Source organism: Gossypium hirsutum, chromosome A12, assembly GCF_007990345.1.
Source record: "Gossypium hirsutum isolate 1008001.06 chromosome A12, Gossypium_hirsutum_v2.1, whole genome shotgun sequence".
NCBI lineage: Eukaryota > Viridiplantae > Streptophyta > Magnoliopsida > Malvales > Malvaceae > Gossypium > Gossypium hirsutum.
Window position 1 is genome coordinate 76307582 of NC_053435.1, and position 16812 is coordinate 76324393.

The 16812-nt window shown below is 33.8% G+C and overlaps 1 non-coding gene across 1 annotated transcript; it reads right to left on the reverse strand.

Annotated features, from left to right (window-relative positions):
- Positions 1 to 15784: 15784 nt before the first annotated feature.
- On the reverse strand, positions 15785 to 15889 carry LOC121211514 (small nucleolar RNA R71). Its single transcript, XR_005906738.1, has one exon. It is a non-coding gene; the product is annotated as a small nucleolar RNA R71 (small nucleolar RNA).
- Positions 15890 to 16812: the final 923 nt, after the last annotated feature.

A 16812-nucleotide genomic window follows, 5' to 3' on the forward strand; every position in this document is an offset into this window, starting at 1 on the left:
CACAAAACTTACTCATTTATATCCCATTAGTTTTATAGTTTAGATGTATGGACTGCTGGTCCAAAAACTTCCTCAATTTAATTTTACTTCAATTGTGTATTTCTATTTTAGTCAATCTATTCCATGTCTATATTTCTCGACAAATTTATTCAAGATCCACATTTCCTTTCATTCTTTCAACATTGCAAAACTATTGTCAGCAACTATTCATTTCAGTTCCAAATTTTTTATTGACATAACTTACTAAGATCTCTTCATTTTCATTATTTTTATCTCCAAGTGTCACACTTGGGAACGTTAAATGGTAAGTACAATAGTAATTCTGGGTATCTAATTATAAAACTTTCTATTTAAGAGGACCTTAGTGTAATTATGTGAATATTGTTAACTGAATTGGAAATTGCTTAGACTTCAACTATTAGTCTCGTTACATTAGAATTGGTAATTTTTTAGTTGGAAACATTATGACGAGGAACATTAATTTTGATGCTAACGAATTGGTTTTGGTGAATGAGTGTAGGAAGGTTATATAAGAGATGAATGTCATTATCCTTAAAGCACTCTCATTTTTGTATTCATTATCTTTCTTTTATCTTCTTCTCTAGTTATTTGGTAAGAGAGACAAGTTAATGAGCAATCTCCATGGGGGAGAAATTAACGTATTAGCTTATGAAATTGAGAATTTAGTAAACTAGTAATCTTTTTAACTTTTCTATATCCTTTGATTGAGGAAAAGGTGGAGAAAATTAAGGGTTTCAATTAATTCATTAAATTTGTACTATGATAATTAAGGTCATAGTTAGCCTTTAAAGTTTCTCTACATGCAAATGAATCATGGTTTTCTTACATGCGCATGCCTTTGTTTTGATTTTGATATGGTTATGCTTAGGTAACTAAGAAAGAGGAGGCTCAAGCGATAAGCGCAAAATAAAGCAGATGTAGTCACTATCAACTTTTAGGTATTTTGTTGATGAGTTTCTGAACTTAAAATCCTCAGTGCTTGTTTATGTATATCAGTACTGTGTTGTTGTGGCATGTTTGATTTCATGTTCTACTAATGACGAGGAGATGAATTATTGTGAAATGTTTTTTTTACTATTGAAGCATACAATGTGTTGATTTACAGATGCATGTCTGGTTGAATATATAAGTTGTTGTTTTGATGAACTGTTACTGGTAAAGTAATTACTGAAGGGTTTATCATTAATATGGTCCGATAGATGATATGTTTAGTATGATCTGTGTTGTATTATTCACAATATGTTTAGTTGAATGCTTGCTATATGTCAATCATGAAAATTAATTGTATGTGAAGTATGGAGGGATGTAATGGTAGATGAAAGATGAAATGTCATGTTGTGCACTCTATGCCACACGTTAATTGATTTTACGGAGGTTCGAGCGGGTTGTAAGAAGAATGTATACGCATGATATTTGGCTTTGTGAAGGATCAATTGGATTGTACGAAGATATATGCACACATGTATATCATAACCTTACATGGGTTCTTTCAAGTATAAGACCCTGCAGAGTCTAAGGCTTAACCTCATTTATGTGAGTAAGCTCCATGGCCATGGGCACACGCAAGATAAGACAGTCCGCTGGACTTATCTCATGTTTCAAGTTACAAAAAGTCACTGAGCTTATTCTCAAAGCTTCATGACAAAGTTATACGTGGAATTCTACCATGTGAAGTCCACGGAATAGTTCGCATATAAGAATCCATATCTATATGGATCCGCATGTATGAGCTGCATTCATAGATTTTCTATTTGAATCCGTCTGTATGAAAGTCCACTAGATTATCCTATGAATCAAGCTATAGCAGTCTGCTGATCTTATATTTATATTTCAAGTTTTAAGAGTTCAAGGAGAATATCTTTCATAAGAGTCAATATAGACTATATTTCAAGCAAGAGATTGCACTTGCTTGTCCTTATGTTCAAGCTACAAGAGTTCTTATAAATTATTTTTCTCAAGCCAAAATCTGCAGGGATCTTCTTTCATGTAAGAGTCCACCAAGGACTATCTTTACATTGAGAGTCCGCCATTGATAGTCCGCCATGACTATTCGTCGAACAAGAGTCTAGCATTGACTATCATTTACAAATGAGTTCGTGAGTATGAACCCTCATATATGAACTGTGATTATGATTCCGTATATAAAGGTTCGCAAGTATGGTCTGTAAGTATGTATTCGCCAAGCTCGAGTCCACGTATATAAGACTTTATGTGTAAATCCGCATGTAAAAATTCTCCAAGTGTAGATCTTCATGTATGAATTTTTTTGGAACAATCTATCGTACATTAATCCGCAATGATAGTAAGTTACTAAGGTTTTCACACCCTATATTTTATTTATTTATTTATTTACGCTAGTTCATGACACAATGGATTAAATAGCCTAGTGGTTCAGTGTGCGAATTTATTCCAAGTGGTCCCAAGTTCAAACCCCCATAATCTCACCTTTTTAATTAAAATTTTGACAACTTAGGCTAGAGTGAACACCCTAGTCGTCCAACCCACATCTTTCCATACTTGGGAAGATTCCTTCCTTGATTACAAGGTTAACATTCATTTTTTCCTTCCTTACCTTGGTCGGCCATGCACCTAGACATATCCATTTCACTTCTTTTTTTTTTCATTTTTCTCCCCTCCCCTCTCTTTGCCCCCCACCACCTTGCTCCTCCCATTTTCTCTCTTTTTTCTTCCATTTCACCACCTAAGTCACCCTTTTCTCCTTATTTCTCCTCCACTCCACCACCACATAAGGCCGTCGCACCTCCACCTCACCACTATCTCTCCTTCACCATCGTTGCATTGTCGTACCACCTCTGTACTGCCACCACCTACCACTATCGAAAATTCTCGATTTTCTTCTTTTCTCCTCCTCTTATTGTAATTGATTTATTTAACCTTTCAATTTTGAGTTTTGTTCATAAAACGTTTATCCCACATTTTATTTTTTCTAAATTTTATTTTTATAATATGATTTTCTCTATTTAGTGACGAACCCTCCTCTCTAATCAATATTTCGTAGAAAGAGTTGAGTCATTTTCCTCTGTTACCACGTAAGTTTAGTCGACCCACTATTTTTGTTACACTCTTGTATATTATATACATACATACTTGATTAAGACAATGCTAACCATTTTGATTTATGGGTTTTCCTAAAGTGCAAACAAAAAATCTCAAATTCATACCCCCACTTGTAGAAGTGTATAAATAAATCGAAGGATTACATAAGTATCTCACCAAATTGAATAATTGAAGGATTATTTATTTTAGTAACCCATTCTAATACATGTGAATGGTTTTAACCTTAAAGGCTTGAGAATCAAACTTTTTCATTAGAAGTTGGAATCGGGATCATTGCGAATAGAATTGCAAAGGTGTGGGGATTTATTTTTGTTAACAATGGTCGATATCATATCTAATCAAGATAAATATATTATTTCAAATAATTAATTACTATTTAAATAATTATCTGAAAAGTATATTGGGCGAATACTTTAAGTGTTTGTATGGATTGGTAAAAATTCGTTAAAGGAGGATTTCAAGTAAGCGTTTCCAAAACTTCAGATCTGTGATGAAATATGGGATTGTGCGATTTTTCTGTTAAAAATATTGATATGTGATTTCCTTACACTCATGACATGTGATATATGGCGATTTGATAATATGTGTATTGTAAACATGATATTGCTATATTGATATTTTGATTCATATATGAGTATGAATATTTTGATTATGATTCACATGTTAAGTATGCTATTGTTCTGCCTATGATTCACATGTTAAGCATGCCATAATTCTGATTCTGATTCGCATGTTAAACATGCCACTGTGTTAAATCGAAAATAAATCTAATTCGCATGTAAAGCATGCCTAATGTAAAATTTGTTATGTATGTCATACCACGTGGATGGGGATAGGATAACATGTATGGAGGAAGTATCTGGCAATATATCTGTAATTTTTGGTGGCTTGACCACAATATTCTGTATCTGATAGTATATCTGTAATTATCTGGTGGTTCGACCATAATATTCTATTTATAGCAGCTCGACTACACTATTTAGTGGCTTGTCCACAATATTGGTGTGTTATTGGATGGACAAATTCTAGGGAGCACATTATAGTGTGTAGCAGAGATGGGTAGGAGTTTTCCGAAATATTTGCATTGATTTTGAAAAAAAAAAGTTGCATTGGCATCATCATTATGCATTTTAATAAATGTGATTCTATGAACTGAATATTGTATGAATATGATCAACTTAAACTGATGTTGTTATATGTTAATTTCTGTTATTATGAATTGCAACCCACACTAGGCTTTTTAAACTTACCCCTTTTAGTTCTGACTTTTAGATAATAATTGTCACATCCCGAAAACTAGGTTAATAGAAACTGGGTTAATGAACCAAGTGTAGTCACGTTTGAATTTTTTTTATGACCTTAGCACATTTGATAATAAATAAATATCAATTATAGTGATTGAGTAGTAGTAGAGCTGTCCTTGATGATTTGAGTTTGAATCCCTTCCCTATTGTTAATTTCTATTTGGTGCAAATTTGTTTTAAACCCTTAGGAAAGGTCATCCCATGTTTTTAAATATTTTATGTTAAAATGATTACAAGCAGTTAAGTGGTTAAGTGCTTAGTTAGTTTCCTATAGATCTTAGGTTCAAGCCTCTTCATTAGCATCCTTTAATTAATTTTTTTTGTAATTTTTCTCATGTGCTATAAGTGTTCTCATCCAACTTAGCTTGCCATAAGGGGAGGGGAACATGATTACAATGAAACTAGACTAGGTTGACCACTTTTTGTCATCCAACCTCCCATTCTTCTTCTCTCATTGTTGCACCACCCTCCTCTCCTCCCCATTTTTCTCTCTTTTTCTCTTTTGTTTAAGCTCTCAACTTTCCCTTTTTTTTCTTTTCTTTCACTTTTGCCTCCACCCTTTTTAGTTGTACACCACAAATATTTAACCATTGAACCACCACCCACCACCCATCACCTCTCCCCTCTCATTGTTTCTCTATGAGCACCACCCTCCTCCATCGTGTCAACCACCGCGCACCATTATTAAATTCGTCTCATTTTCTTATTTTTTTTCTCTTATCTTCTCTATTAAGAAACTGACCGAATCATTGTTCATCCATTCTCCTCGGCCGAACTGTTGCCCTTATTGCTAGACCATCACTACTGTCGCTACCGTAGCATCACCGCTGGCATTGGAGGTCTTTTCCCTTTTCCTTTTCTTATTTTGAATGTTCATTATTTTTATTTTAATAATCAAAATTCTAAATTAATCATTTCATTTGAACCCTAATTCAAAACTCTCTTTCTTCCTTGGTTTATCTTCGAATAAATCATCTTCTTAGATCATTCATTCTTCTTCGATTCGTGACCCATTCAATTCATTGATCCTCCATTCCATTCATGTTAGAGTAAGTATAAAGGGTGTATAGAAATATTTTCTCATCTCTGTTTTTATTCTCTTGGCCGATTACTTTAGGGGGCCTTAGTGTTTTATTTCCTCAATAATTAATGTTTCATATATCTTATGTGTAGAAGGTCCGATCGACATCAATCCAAAAGACCGTTAATCATTGGGTTTTAATCGCTAACTCGAGAGATCTTTTAAAGGTAAGTGAAAATAATAATCAATTTATCATATTAAGACGATAGTCCTCACTCAAGATCATTTGTTACTCGTTTAAGTAATCTAATTGTAGATCCACGTGTGAGGGTTTTGAGAGACTTATTGCACATCATATCTAGGATCAGGTGTGGGTTTTAGCACTAAATAAATTAATATTATGATTAAATAGATAAAAATGTTGTTATTAAAATAATTTTGTTTGATGGGGATACTATATGTATCTATAAAGTCAGATAAGTCATCCTCATGGATTTTTATCAAATAAGTGTTTTTTCCTAAACCGTTTGCTTGTGAAAAGTATGTTGTGTGATATTGATGTTCACTAATAATGTGAAAAATATGTACATCTCATTCTCATGTTATGTGATTATATGGTATATGTGATATTCATATGAAAATAAGATGTGAAATTTTGGTACCTTGAGTACGTATATGATTTGCATGTTAAACATGCTTACATGATTTCGAGTGTTTTGACCATATCACATTCATGGGGTGGGATATGTAAAAGGTGGAAGTATATGGCAGTTTATCTGCATTAATGTGACACTGTTCACAATTTGATTATTGGAAACACAAAAATTTACACACTTTTTCATACCCTTTTTTAACTTAAATTCATGCGAATTCGATTAAATTCTTGTCGAAAAATAATTAATTTTTATAAAATAATTAAGTGCACTTAAAATATGAACATGTTGAAATTTATTTAATTTTATAATTATTTTTTATGAATTTTGGTTATTTTCGACACATTTGCACAAATGGTGAAAAATGGCTCGGCAGACACTGCCAGAACCACAAAATCGAGAAGAAATTTGAAGTATCGAGGTGAATTAATTTCCAGCCTAAGACGGTCCAATTATGTGTATTAATTCATAATATAATTAATTTTAATTTATACCCAATTTAATTTGGGCTAAATAAATTATTATTAATTAATTATGGAAAAAGTGGTCCAGTTGAACCGAATCGATTGAACTGAACCGGCCAAGGATTGGGCAGCCCAAAACCATCCATATGCTGACCCAAATCAGCTTATTAGCTGATTAATTAAGCATGAAGAGAAGCCCTTGAAGACTTGTCAAAGTTGCATTTAAGCCCCTCCACAATTGGTGGCTTTATGGATTTGCCCGAAGCCATATTTAGCAAAGTTGAAGCCACCAACTTTGCCACATAGATGGTCGGCCAAGGGGTGGCTCTTTGGCTGCTATTTTTAGTAAATTTTAACTGCTAGATTCAGCTATGAAAACCCCCTTGGCTGATCATTCAAAGCTCACCTCAATTCATTCACATCTCTTCTCTCCTCTCACACTTTCTCCTTTCATTTTTCCATTTCAAGTCCCTTGCTCTTGTGCCGATTTCTCCCCTTGGGAAAGGGTTATTCTTCAGCCATTTTGGAGCAACATTTAAGTATTCATAGCAGCCTTGATCGGCGAGGACAACAAAGAACGAAGACGGAGCAACCTAGTCAAGCCACGAAAAATCATCGGATTTGATTCTTGTTCCCTATCTCTTTAATTTTTGTTGTTGTTATGATGAACATATCTTGAATATTTATGTTGTTAGAATGGTTAATTTAATCATTTTAGCTTGAATTTAATTCATGTTGGTTTGATTGCATTTCATCTGCTTAAATTATTAAAATTGTGTTTATGCTGTTATAGGCCTCGGTAAAATGCTTGATTAAGTAAAATCATGCCTAAGTTATTCTTGCATTATAATTGTGAGGTAGCTAATGAATTAATTATTTAAATGGATTGAAATTGTAATTAATGGACGCAATACTTAATCAGTGCATGTTTATTCTTCTAAGGTAGCTGAAGGTTAAATTAGCAATGTATCTGGCGATACATTTGCCTTGCATAACTTGCAAGATTATTGTGATTAAACTGCTTCAAGGTAGGGATACCTTGTTACCTCACATAGTCTTTTATGTGCTTATTAGATTTAATTAATTGGTTGAATTGACATAGGGATATGCAAGAGATTAGTTCAATTTAATGAATATGTATGTGCCATAACATGTTTACTTATTAAAATCTGTTTAATCGTTTGAATTAAATAGGTTCATAAGTTAGCAAATTACCGAGTTACGGTGAATTTATTCGTAATAACATAAGCATGAGTTTAATAATTCTAAGTTAAAGAAATGTAATTAAATCAACAGAATTATGTCATCTTGATTAAATCATATTTTGAAATCGTGCATTAGAACTTTTTTTTTTAGTTTAAAATCTTATTTTTCTTAATCACCCTTTTCAAAAAAAATATTTTTCTTCACCAAAGTGTTTTAAATTGCATTCATAAACAATCCTTTTCACAGTCCCCGTGGGTACGATAACTCGACATTTACTTGTCACTTTATTACTTGTTGCGATTGTGTACACTTGCACATTTCCGTCGTTCCAATTATATGGCAGTTTATTTGCGACTTTGATGGCTTGTCCACGATTTTGTTTACATGGCAGTTTATCTGCGTTACTGTGACACTATTCACAACTTGGTGTGTTGGTTGGACGAGTTTTAGGAAAACTATTTTAGTATGTAACAGAGATGAGTAGGACCGTTTTCCTAAAACTTCATTATTTTAGAAATTATGCATTGACATGATCATGCATGATATGCTTATGAAATATTGAGATATGTGATTTTATAACTTTGTATCATATATGTTTTATATTGTGAATAAGTTTGTGTTAATCTCACGTTGGGCATAAAAAGCTCACCCCATTAGTGTTTCAATCTCTCAGGTAACACCTAAACACTTGGATTTAGCATTCAGTGGAGCCTCTCAGAAAATTTTACATCATGGATATTTATTGGATTTTTAACTATTTAGATTTTGGGTTGTGATTTTGTGGACTTTTGGACATTGAACTTTACCTTTATTTATGGTTTGTCATTTATATTTTTATGACATTAAAACTATCATGCATGCATGTAAAATTATGAGATTTTAAGTGTTTTTGATAATATCATTTTTCTAAATTAATTATATTTTGTTAAATTTGAAACAAAATAATAATTCGTAAATTTTCTAAATAGTTTTATGAAAATCCGCTGCAAGCTTCTTTATTATTTTTATAATTATAATATAAGATCATTCATTTTTAAATGTTTTCAAACAACATTACAAATAATGATGCTTTTCTTTTTAAAATAAATATATTTTACTAAGTATTTTTTGAAGAAAAAAAATTTGTCAATCTTAGATATCTTTTTATGTTTTCAAATTCAAACCTCTATTTTTCAAATAAACAAATAATTTTGCACGTCATTAATGTAATTTCTGAGATTTAGCCATAACATCTAGGTCGGGTTTGGGATGTTACAATAATCAAGGATAGAATGGGCTCAACTTATGGATATGCTCTTGGTCGTTTTCAGAAAAAACTTATATATTTGGTACTTGATATACTTTGGGGTGTGGTATTATTTGTGGACTTTAGTTTGAGACTTTCTTTTGGATCTTAGATTTTTTTTGGTTTTTGGTTGGTTTTGCATGATGAACAATTTAAACTATCAGTTATGGGTTTTATGAATAATAATTAAATGATGATTTTTTCACAATGATATTAATCCAACACAACAATATGGTTTTCAAACACAATACTTTGATTTTTAAAACTCAACACTACTTATATCTTTAAACTGAAATTTTACAAGATATATCAAATCTACGTTTTTCAAAATGATGAACTAGTCTAGTTATGATATTTTCCGCTGCGACATTTATTTCAAATATGATGATTTCTGAAAAACATCAATACTTGAGTTTTTCTAATATAGACGATTTCGATAAAATCTTTCAAAAAGAAATTATAGACGATATTTGGCTTTTCTTTAAGTGAAACGAAATGACCCTTTAAAAATAGGGATGATTATTGAAAGAAAATAGTTAAATGGTTTTCTATGCCATCAACATGGTCAATGTGATCTTCAAGATTTGGTCATAACGTCTAGGCTGGGTTTAGGGGGTTACAAAGGTAATTTGCTTATGTTTTGCTAGCAAGGGAGGTAATAATCCGTCTTGTATAAAATCATTGCAAATGGGTAAATGAAATCATTCCACATTGTAGCCTATAGCACGAGCCATAGAAATGGAGGGTTGTGATAATGCAGAGTATACAAATTTTCAAGTTGAGCCAACGTAAAGAATGAAAAAAGTAGGCCAAGAAGATGTGCAAACTATACTTTTGCAAGAGATGTCAAATAGGAGATTAAACCATGAAGATCTACCTTATAAATTCATAAACAGTATATTATATTAGTAACTCACTAAGTTCATTCGAAATTACTTAGTTTTTGTTATATTTTCCAAGTATAATGGTTTATATAATGAGTTGAAGAGGGAGCAAGCCAGAATTCATACAAGCTTAGGTGAACTTGTGTTCTTAGCTATAACATGCATATAGTGGAGTGGCCTAAAAGCTGAGCCTCAGGTTCAAAATTTTTTTGTAACTAAGTATGAACCATAATATTTTATTTACAACGAGGAGAAAATGATTCAAAATATTAAAGCTACTTTTGTTATTTTTTCATAGGTCCACTTGTGAAGATTTTTTTTTAAAACTAGAAATTTGTAATTGTATTTCCATTTAGCAGGACAATAAATTAAACATGATAAGATGTTATTGACAATATGTGAACTAAGTTAAGTATGATTAAAGAAGGCAGTGTTTGTTGTTTTAGTCATGTTAGTTTTACAATTTAGTTGTAAATTGTTCATAGTTTGTTTCGGAGAAGGTGTGACATTTTGTATCCAGACTTGTCGATCGGGCCAGGTATAGAGTGTTATACGAAGTACATGAATCTCTTCTGGAGTTTTAATAATTATTTATGTCTTAAGTCTCTTCAAGAGCATCCACCTCTACCACATGACCATTTTGATTTATTACTTTCTTTTACGAGAATTTCCATTTTTAAAACCAATCATCTACCAAGTTTTAGTCATGCATTACTTTCATTTATTCTAAAAGGTTGTCCTACTAGGACTTAATAACCTTAGCTGGTATATGACACTTGGTCATTCTCATAAAGTTAGTAAATACATCTAGTAGTTAACTTGCAGCAAAGTGAATTATCTTTTGAACTTCTAGTTCAAATTAATTTCTATGAAGATGTAACACCCAACACCTGACTTAGAAGTCGATCAAATGCAAATCGTCACATTCATTGCCAAGGCAAATCAAAAAAAATATAAAAACGACCATCGAAGCTAAGTTTAGAACAAGCATTAAAAAAATCAATTAATGGATAGTTGATCTGCAGTAATTCGGTGTAGCATATTAAACTAGTTTTCGAATTAAAGGATCTTGAATACAAGCATTTTAGTTATGTTTTAGTTAAGTTTTCTTAGTTTTTATTTACATTAAATAAAGTGTTCAAATTAAGTCTTTTATTGACCTTAGGTATAACACCCTAAACTCGGCCTAGAAGTTTAGACCGAATCTTAGGGGTTACATTGATCACCGAAATTATCGTAGAAAAATTTTATTAAACATATTGTCTCAATTCCCACTGCCACATTTTAAGTTTGACAAACCGAAAACAATTTAACATTGGCTTTCAAACAAAAGAATTACAGTTAAGCTTAATATATAAATGAAATAAAATGTACGAGCGGTAATTTCCAAGCAGAACTTGTACCACAGTTTTTATAAAATCATATAGATCAAAATGGTAAACCAAACGAAAGCTAAAAAGGTAATCGATAAATTATTTTAAACAGAGACTGTCTAAGACCTCCGCATACCAAGTCCAGCTATGGAAATCGAGCGTACCTGCAAGGGGAAACACTAAGGGGGTGAGCTACAAAAGCTCAGTGTAAGTTTAAAACGAGACTTAAAATAGAAATACATAACTCAATTCTAGAGCGCAACCTATTTACAGACACTCACAGAGTCAGAAAGCATACTTGGAACCAACGTCCCGACAAAACGTAACAACTTAAGCACACCAAGTCATACACAGTCAGATAATCTTGCACCCACATCACTCAAACAAATGCGTATGAAATGCAGTCAAGTAAAAAGACCCACCCATCCAGCCAACACACCTCTCCGTCCTTCGATCACACCCCATTAGAGCCAATTAAGCTCATCCAACCAAAACACACCACGTAGGACCTCGAAAGGCCCATCCAACCCTACACACCATGTATGTGGACTAAGCCACTCAGATATTCATACGCAGCAGAGCTGGTGTATATGCAGTTCAGTATAATGCGGTAGTTCACTGTACAGTCATGATGCAGTTTAAACTGCCAGATCAGATAATGGTATGTAGCAAAGTTGACATACGTGCGGTACAATGCGATAAATCGTTGTACAAATAAGCTTGCAGTTAAACTGCCAGATCAGAACAGAAACAGTCTTCCTTCTCTTCACAACCAAACTGAAAATACTTAATGCAAGTGCATGTATGCATTCAAACCCACAGAAATAATGAAAACGTCAATAAACAATCAGACAAGCAAATATACACACATACACACACCTAGCAGACTAGACTCAGAGTCAAACATCTTACACCTCAGTCGCAAATAACACATAAGCCGAAGCCTAGATCAGAAATCTTAGCCATGCTTGCTAAAGTTTAGCGATGGCCGAAACACACATACACACATTCTTAGATAAAAAACATATACAGAACCAAATAAGTGACTTAGAATCACACGGCCGTATATCCCGTCCGTGTGGGAAAAGCTAGGCCGTATGGGGGTCAAAATGCCCATGTGGAGGAAGGCACACACCCATTTGGAAGAGGTACACACCCGTGTGAAACAAGGACAAAACCGTGTGAACAGGCCGTGTAACTCACTGTCCAATTGTGCTAAAATAGAGTACAAGGTAGACACGACCGTGTGAGAGTCTCATACGCCCGTGTGCCCACTAGACACAACCGTGTGTCCAAAACACACGTCCACTTTGGATTCCTAAATCCCTAAATTAGCCACACGGTCGTGTGGCACCAAAACACTAAATCCTTAATTCCCAAACACATATTCCCGTGTGCCCAAGGGACACGGTCGTGTGTAGATAGACAAAAATTCCCAAATCGGCCAAACGGCCGTGTGGCACCAAATTTTGCCCAAAAACCCTTATTCCTAAATACACGCAACCGTATGAATCAGCATACTCCCGTGTGGCCACCCGTGTGGTCCAAAACCACCCTAAAATAGCCTCAAAAAATGTCCTTTTACCCACGAATCACTTCCTAGCCCTCGATAGTTCAAAATTATACCAAATCATACATATTTTAAGCATAAAACAACAATACCACATCGTAAATAATCGATTTGCGAACATACACATAAAATGCTGACTTTCATGGAGTCAAAACGAGAACTCAAAAATACATTAGAAAGATATGGAACCCACACCTGATTTGTAATCTGATATGCCCAGACACTGACTCGACGATGGAGGAGTGAAATTCCTGAAATTAGCCAGCAAAACTGTTTTTTGAGAATTAATTAAAAGAAAAAGAGAATAAATAAATAAATAAATTATATATTTTAAATTAAAACAAAACAAACAAAACAGAATAAAAATATTCCTCCAAAAAGTACACACAAGGAGTTGAACCCAAAACCCAGAGACAAATTAACACACAACAAACCACCAAACCAGTAAGCCTATTCTGCCACTTAAACATACAACTAAACACAATAGCACACCTCTCTCTCTGACCCTAACCACAAAGCTCAAAACTTCTAGCCCCAAAATTCAGGGTGTTACATTAGGGGCTGAATGAGGCTTAAGGGTGAGCTAATGCACTTTGATAGTGTATAGGAGACCATTAGAAAATGTACTAAATGAATGTTAGTAGCTATGTTGCAACACGGATGACTCAATGTCGCAACATAGGGAATAGAATGGAGAAAGTTTAAGTTTTCCTTCAATGCCACGACATGGGCTAAGGGTGTCATGGCATACCTCTCAAGGAAGAGTATACTGTTACCTTTATCGTGACACAAGTCCTGGTGTGTCGCAACATCAACTCTATGACAAAAATTGCAACAGCCCGTTTTCAGTGAAATCAGAACAATGGTTTCGGGACCACAAATCTGAGTCAGAAAGAAAATTTATTTTAATATTATTGCATGGTCTAAATTATGATAGGAAAGACATATGAAAATTTCGTTATAAAAATTTTATCGATTACATGTTTAATTATATAAATGATCAAATTGCATAAAATGCAAAAGTTGAATTCCAGTAGCTAGAGGGATTAAATAGCTATGGAATTCAAAATTTGAGGTCCTTATAAGGTAAATAAACCATTAAGAGAAGTTAGTAGATATTTATAATGACTCACCCATGGAAATTCAAGAAAAGAAAAGGACTAAATTGGAAATTGAAATAATTAAAGATGATAAAAATCTAATATCATCTTATTTCATCATCTTCCCCAATTTTCTTTTATGGAAACCCTAGCTAAGAGAAAAAACATTAAGCAAGCTTAATTAGGTAAGCAACCTTGTCCCGTTTTTAGTAATTTTTACATTTTCGAGATCGTAATAACTTAATCTATCTATTTTTGGGATCAATTTGGAAAGTTATCAAATTTTTAAAATTTTACCATGGATGAGTATGCTAAAAATTTGAAATTTATGGTAGAAAATGAAAAGCTGTTGATATATAAACAACTTCTGTAAAGAGAATTTTTATGAAATTATTATTTAGGGACTAAATTGTAAAGTGATAAGCCATAAGAGTAACATGTTTTTAATCCAATTCTTGATGTGTTTTTGGATGATTTATTATGTGAATTAGTGAATTTGATGCTCCTATTCCTTTAAATTCATGTTTCTATACTTAGGTGAGTATAGGGGAGCAAAAGGAGCGAAAAACAAGCCAAAATTGGGTAAAAAGAGTTGTTTCTAGGATCCACACGGCCTGGGCATTTCCACACGGGTTGGCAACACGCCCATGTAAGCCACACAGGATAGCCCGTGTCAATTTCACACTTGCTTCCCTGTTACGCGAAAAAACCAAAATTTTTGGGTTTTTGAGCATTCTAAAGTTTATAAATACATATTAGAAGAGAACGAAAGGGGGACACAGAGAGTAGAATGCAGAAAAGATGCGAAGAATGGCAACGGATTCAACTCAGAAGCAAGATCTCCTTCAAGACTGAAGATCTCCATTCAATTTCTCTCGAAGTTTTTAGGTTCTTTATGTTTTGTTGTTTTCCTAATTTTGAGATGTTTTCCCCTAAAAGTATGAACTAAATTCCCTAGATACCCAGGGAGGATGAAACCTAAGACGGAACTTATTATTTGACTTTTCTGAATTACATGATAAATTTTTGTTCTTGATCTCAATTATGTGTTCTTATTTCATGATTTAATGTTTTCAGGATTTTAATTCATGATTGATGTGCTTATTCAGCGGAGCAAAAGTCCCTGTTTAATAGTAGATCTAACATAATTGAGTGGAGTGGCATACAATCCTAGAAATAGGAAGACATAAATCCACCGGATTAGAGTCAAATCTAATAGGGGAATCCATAGATCGAGTTAATGCGGCAATATGTGTTTTAATTAGAAAGAGATTTCAATTAATCAACTTAGAGTCAGTTGTTTTTATTCTCGAAAAAGATATTAACATAAGTTAGGGATTTCTACGGATCAAGACAAGTGAATAAATCATTTAATTCAGATTTAGAATAATAATAAGTGAAGTCTAGGTGGATTCTTTCCTAGGTATTGTCTCTCTCATCGGTTTTCTTCAATTATTTTCCTACTTTATTCTTTGTATCGTCTTAGTAATTAGGTTAGTTAAGATTAGGTTAAAATAAATCCCTTCAATTTATTCGACTAGATAATAAAAAGATAGTAACTACTAGTATTTTTAGTCTTCGTGGATACGATATTCCCGACTTACTATAGCTATACTACCATTCGATAGGTGTGCTTGCCTTTGTCGTATTTTAGTTAGTTCGTGACATCATCAAGTTTTTGGTGCCGTTGCCGGGGACCGAACCTGGGTCACCCGCGTGACAGACGGGAATACTCACCACTATACTACAACGAAGTTTTATCACTACATTGGATCAAATGACCGAAAAGTCCTTATTGAAGTATTTTCCACCGGCTAAGACAACTAAGTTGAGGAATGATGTCTCTTCCTTCATGCAAATGGATTTAGAGACCCTATATGATGTGAGAGAGGTATAAGGATTTATTGAGAAGGTGCCCTCACCATGGGTTACCTCTATGGTTACAGGGTCAAACTTTCTACAACAGTTTGAATCCCTCAACTAGGCAATTGATCGATGCAGCCACCGGTGGTACTCTAAATAACAAAACACTTGAAGCAGCCTATGAATTTATAGAGGAAATGTCACTAAATAATTATCAGTGGCAAGTCATGAAGGCGAAGCCCATAAAAGCAGCCGGTGTTTTAATCTAGATGCAGTCATCATGTTACCGAATCAGGTAGAACTCTTGAATAAAAAGATTGATGGTTTATATGGTTTTACGCAGGTACATCTGGTGATGCAGTGCGATACAAATGGAGGAGGGATGAACAATCCGGAATGCCTATCCTACAACCCTAGCACAGAGAACGAACAAGTCAACTATATCGACAATAATTCTAGACCTCAGAATAATCCGTATAGTAACACGTATAATGCAGGTTGGGGAAACCATCCCAATTTCTCTTGGGGTGGTTAAGGAAATCAAAGACCACAACCCCCTCCAGGCTTCCAACAACAACCTTACCCGAAAGAGAAGAAGCCGAACCACCTTGAGGAGATGTTGACAAAATTTATTTAGGTGTTAGAAACATGTTTCCAAAACACCAAAACAGCGCTAAAAAATCAACAAGCGTTGATTCAAGGTCTCGAGAATCAAAATAAGCTTGCTAAGATGATTTCAGAAAGACCACAAGGTAGCTTGCCTAACAACACCGAAACTAACCCAAGAGAGCAGCTTCATGCAATTACAGTTCGAGATGAAGAAAGGGTTAGTTGAACCTGAACCAGAATTAAGGCAAGAAAGTGTGGTAAGTCAAGGTAAGGTTGAGGTGATCCACAGTGTACAAAAGCTGATAAGTAAAGAGTATAAATGTAACACCCCTTACCCGTATCTGATGCCGGAATAGGGTACGAGGTATTACCAGATCATAA